Here is a 6,233-nt window from a genome sequence, read left to right as displayed (position 1 = left end):
GGTGCATGTATTTTTCTAATGCAGGATGGAAAGAAGAAAGGATGGATAATGATAGAGGTTTTGAGAGGCAGCTTGGGAGCACTGGAGGCAGAAAGCCCTAGGTTCAAATCCATCCTCAGATACTAGTTGTGTGATGCTAGGCAAATCACTTAGCCTCAATCTTCATCACCTTCCTCGTCTGTAAGTTGGGGATGATGATGATAATAACACCAACTTCACAGGGTTGTTCTGAGAATCAAATGAGTTAATATTGTAAAGTGTTTTGTAAACCTTTAAAAAGCTATATAAATGCTAGCTATTATTTTGAGGACGGGGGAGGGGAAAGTTTAGAATTCATTTTGGATATTTCCAAGTTTCTCAATGAAGGAGAAGCCCAGAACATTCCTATATGTCTCAAGGTTGAAGCAGCAGTCCTGAAGAGGAAGGATGAAGTTTGGAACAGTAATTTCCCAGGACCTGTTAAAGTATTTGTTCAATTGAATTAGCCATCTTTAATCCTCAGGAAATCTACTGGGGACAGAAGTCAAAATTAGGCTTCCCCCCCTTTTTGTTTGCTATCCCTTAGGTCACAGATGACCTTGCAAAATCCAGTGGCTTTACTCATTCTTTATCCTGTCTGAGATCTCTGAAGCATTTGCAATATTGACCTCTCTCTTCCTCTTTCTCACAGTCACTTAGTTACCAAGTCCTATTAATTCTATGTTAAAAATCATAGAATTACAGAATGTTAGCATGGTAAGGGAAATTAGAGATCATCTATTTTAATTCCTTATTTTACAGATAAGGAAACTGAGATGAAGAGAAACAAATAGACTTGCCCACAATCACACAGTTTTAAGCAGCATTTAGGATTAGAACCCAGGTCTTTTGATTTCCAGTTCAATGGTTTTTCCACTTATAGTTCTCCTCTCCTTTCTGTTGCTATAGCCACCAATATGATTTATAAGACCATAGGAGGACAGGTAGGTGGTGTAGTAAATAGCAAACTGGGTCTGGAGTCTGGAAGACTCATCTTCCTGAGTTCCAATCAGGCATCAGACACTTACTAGCTGTGTGACCCTGAGCAAGTCATTTAACCATATTCACCTGTTTCCTCATCTGTAAAATGGGACACTCGAGAAGCAAGTGGAAAACCACTTCAGTATCTCTGCCAAGAAAATCCCCAAAGGGGTCACAAAGAACAAAGCAAAAATCCAAAGTGGATTATACACAATTTGTTGAAGATGTCCATTCTTTTCAACCTTGGTGTTTTTCTTCATTCTTTTTCCTTTGCCTGGAATATCCTTCCCTTCATCCCTGCCAATTGAAATCCTCCTATCTGTTCTTCAAGGTCCAAGCCTAAATGCTACTTTCTTCATGAAGTCTTCCTGATTCTTCCACAACCACCTGTACTTTATCTCTCTTTTCTCTAAATATTCATGTCATTCTGTGCTATTTTACATATTTATTATATTCCCTTTTTTGTGTATAGTACGTACTAGACTTTCAGTTCCTTGAGGGCAGTAACTCTGTTTTATTAGACTATATATCTTCTGCATCATAACTTGCATATTTGTAGTAGTAAGCACCCTAGAATCCCCAGGATAGCTGCTAATGAAGGTTCTTAGATCTACTTTTCTAAAGGTAAGCAACTCAAAATGGGTGAGCAATCTTGCTTTAATCAAACATATTATTTACCTAATTCAGGGGAAAAAGTCAGCACCCCAAACTTCAGAGAATACAAACAGAAGTTACAAGCACAAAAAAAAATACAGACAAAGAAACAGATCAGCAGACAGGCTTCCAGCTGTCTGACCATTGCATCCATACCTAGTCAGTTACCAGAGAGGGAAGCACTGACATCTGGGTTTTCAATGCCGGGGGCTCAATGGCTGCCCAGAGTCTTGTCTGGTCAAATCACACAACTCTTCCCAAAGTGAGCCCCAAAGCAAAACCTCACATCAGGGTATATATAGCCTTCTCCTGGCTCAGAGAGTGTCACAGCCCTCTTGACCCACTGCCCAATCACAAAGCAACAAGGTGTGGGCATTCCTGAAAAACAAGCCTCCCACCACAGGCTCTATGTGACCACATTCAGCCTAATAGGGGACAGAGTATATTTTCAAATCAAGAAAGGTTATCAGAGTCACTTAAACCTATCAAAGGGCCTAGGGGCAGGGAAAATCTTCAGATTCCCATTCCCATAACAATATTGTACATTTAAGAATCATTAAATGAATGCATGAATTAAATATGCTATAGTATATAATTTTAGTAACATGCCACTATCTTTACCAACCTGGAGAAAAACAGATTCAAACTTTTATACAAATCCATCCTTGGGTTTTTAAAAGATTTTCCTTTTCTATTACTAAATCATTTTGACACATAATTTTCTCCCAAACATTTAAATGTTGCCTTTACAAAGTTTTATTTTAGTAAAATCTTTCATTTTGGCTGATGAAAGAAATCCTTATGAATCATATCAGTCTCAAAGAGCACCAAGATAAGGAATAATTTCATATTAAAATACTATTTTTAAAAGGATAGAAAACTTTTTTTCCTTTTAGGTATGGTTATTTTTGGACAAGTCACTGTAGAGCCTTAAAAGATTATTGTTAGGTTATACTTTTGAGTTCTAAATCATCTGCCTCTGATTTTAGCACAGTCAACTACATAGAAAGATTTTCCTTTTTAAATGGAAAAATGATTTTCATTTGTTTACATTTGACATTATTGGTGCCAAAGCTTTCCCAATGGCTCATCTACAATGTTGCCCATCAAGTTTAAAAACTGTAGAATTTAGAGGATGCCATGAACAGCTCATGATTCACAGCAAAAAAAAAAAAAAGCTTTTCTTTTTTCCAGAATTTATTTATTTATTTTTATCAGGGAGAGTTTCTTATTTTTCTCTTCTCTCTGGTAGTTTCAAAGTCAGGTTAATCATGTTATTTTCTGCCACATCTTTAGTGTTGATGAATTTCAAGACACTTACAATTCATACTTTAGGTAGGGGGTTGGACCAAATGACCTTTAAGGGCCCTTCTAACTCTAATTTTATCATTTTATGAATTGTTTACCTGAAAATGTTTGACCCCTGCTAGGTATAATATATCTTTTTAATGTCTTCAGTTCATTACAAGCTCTGTATAAGCTAAAAAAATTCTTAGTACCACAAATGTATTATTTTCTTGAATGCTGCTTTTTCTTTGTCTGCTAACCCTTCCTCTTACATTTCAAGAAATAGTTACTGATTCATTATTATCATTGACATTTCCTCTGCTTTCATTTGTTTCTCTACCACTGACTGTTTCCTCAATTTCATTATTATCAAACAGCTCTTCTGTGATAGACTGCTGTTCCTCATCTTCATATTGATTAATTTCATTTTCACATGCATCATTCTGATTTTCAACATCTTCAGTATAGTCTTCAGAAGATGAGTCATTTGCAAAAGACAGATTTTCATTACTAGAGTCATCTTCAGAGTCAGGATGTGATGGTCTGTTCACGGGGATATTGTTTGCTCCTCTGTGTCTTTCATTATCTCCTGGAAGGGATGTGCCTGATGTACTGGCTTGGTCATTATCCAAGTAATTAAAATCAAATGTACTTATTTTGTAGATTAAACAAGAACATTTTTTATTATGATTGTTTGCCTTTGAAGCTTTAGGAATATTTTAGGGAAGATGTTACCATTAATGTTATTTTCTATTTAAACATTTGCTCAGAAATACTCTAATTTGGGGGGGGGGCATAAAACAGAATACTCACTAAAACATCACATCTTGGTTTTGTGAAAATGCAAAGTTTTCCTTTTTCTGAAGATACAAAATATATTTCAAGTGATTATTGTTACTGCAATGTGTTAGTTACCAAGAGTGCTGCCTTGCATTGTCAGTTGCCTTTTATTGTAAATATATCCAGAAGCAGGAAAAGGGATTTGTGTATCCTAGGCGAGGTTTGAGAATCATGCCCTCCTGCCTTTGAAAATCACTTTCACTTGGTGTTATTGCTCACTAGAGGTTTTAAGCCTTTCTTGTAACATATTCCACTTGATATATCACTAAATAAATACCTACATGCCACAGAGAGGAGAATTTTCTCCTAATTGGTCTCCATGACTCAAGTATCCCTCCTATCCAGTCTTTACTTGACATAAGCTAAAGTTTCAAAGCACAAATCTGACCATTTCACTCTATGGCTTAAAAAGCTCCAGTGGCTTTCTCTTTACTCCAGGACAGGGACTCTTAAACTGGGGTTCACAACCCCTGCCAAGGGTCCATGGATAGATTTCAAAGTTTGTATGTGAACTTGGATAGGAAATATTACATCTTTATTTCAGTCTAATTGGTTTTCTTTGTAATCTTACTTAATTTCTCTTTTTGCATTTAAAAACATTATTCTGTATATATGTATACATACATATATGTATGTATAGGAGGGTGTATGTATATATAAATATGTATGTGTGTGTATGTGTGTACATGTACACATAAAGGGCACAGGATGAGTTGAATATGAAGGGATGATGTCTAAAAAATAAAATTAAGAGGTGAGAGAGGAATATATTGGGAGAAGGAGAAAGGGAGAGATAGAATAGGGTAAATTATGTCATATAAAAGAGGCAAGAGAAAACTGTTACAATGGAGGGGAAGAGCAGGAAGGTTAAAGGGAATGGGACAACCTTATTCTTATTGGATTTGGCTTAAGGAGGGAATAACATACACACTCAGTTGGGTATCTTTCCCTATAGGAAAGTAGGGGGGAAGGGGATAGGAGGGGGGATGATAGAAGGGAGGTTAGATTGAGGGAGAGGGTAGTTAGAAGCAAACACTTTTGAAAAGGGACAGGTTCAAAGTAGAAAATAGAATAAGTGGGGGGCGGGATAGGATGGAGGGAAATATAGTTAGTCTTTCACAATATAACTATTATGGAAGCGTTTTGCATAACTACACATGTACAACCTATATTGAATTGCTTGTCTTCCCAGTGGGGGTGAGTGAGGATGGGAGAAGGGAAAGAATCTGGAAATTAAAGTTTTAAAAATAAATATTAAAAAAAAACCCATTATTCTGAGAAGGTGTCTGTAGTGAACCCAGAGGGATTCATCACACACACACACACACACACACACACACACACACACACACACACACGATGAAGAACCCCTGCTCTGAGACAAGGTAAAAACTATATATGCCACAATCTGGCTGCAGATTCTTATTCTAGATTTGTTACACATTATTCCCCTTCACTCTCTTGTTGGTCCAGCTAAACCATCAATCAACATTTATTAAGCACCTATGGCTATTCCTCCCATATGAGATCCAATCTCCCATCTGCGAATCTCTGCAGGCTGTTCCCTATACCTGAAATACTTTCTCTCCTTACCTCTGCCTCTGAGAAGTGTTCATATCCTTGACGACTTAACTTAAGTGATACCTCCTATGTGAGGAGTTACCAATTTGTCTGTCTTCTAGCGTCTTCTTGGTCTTCTACAAAAATCACCTTTTATTTACTTTGTATAAATTTTGTCTTTACTTATATGTATATATGTTGCTGTAACTCTTTCCACTGATTACAGCATAAACTCCTCAAGAACAGGGATCACTTTGTATTTCTATCTTTATAAGCGTAACACCCCACATAATGCCAGGCACATTGTGGGTGCTTTACAAATATTTGTCAACTGACTAGTTTAAAAATATGTGAACTTGTAAAAAATAATAGTTTAAAAAATTCCATTATTATACCTTGCTGAATTTTGTATTCTACGGGGCATCCTTCCTATTCTCCCTACCCCTAGTACTGGACCTCTACTCCTCAGAGGGTAGGGATATTATACTGCTTTGCATGTGCATTAGTAGATAGTCTTTAAACACTGGTAGATTCATTCTATATTAAAGTCTGTAACTAGATAGTTAAGGGAAGAAAAAAAGGCATTTTTTTTTCTTGGATTCATTAAAAAAAATTCACTCTTTTCCAAGTGTTTGTTTCAGCAAAGTTGTGTTATTAGAATCTTTTCTCTTTGAATTCATCTTTTCTGTTTGAATTTACTTATACTTAGCATAGTGTCTGATACGTAGTAGGTGCTCAATAAATGTTTATTGATTGAAATTGATTGATCAATCTTTATTTCTTAGCTCTTTAGAGGTATGAATTTCCCTGACCATACACATAACATGGCTGAATGCATCCCATTTGTGTTTACCTTCCATTCATATTCCCTGTTCCCATGAAATTTCTGTATA

Source organism: Petaurus breviceps, unplaced genomic scaffold, assembly GCF_028583685.1.
Source record: "Petaurus breviceps papuanus isolate PSGF00001 unplaced genomic scaffold, PetGlider_PUasm1.0 90730, whole genome shotgun sequence".
Taxonomy (NCBI): domain Eukaryota; kingdom Metazoa; phylum Chordata; class Mammalia; order Diprotodontia; family Petauridae; genus Petaurus; species Petaurus breviceps.
Note: the sequence above shows the minus strand (reverse complement) of the source record.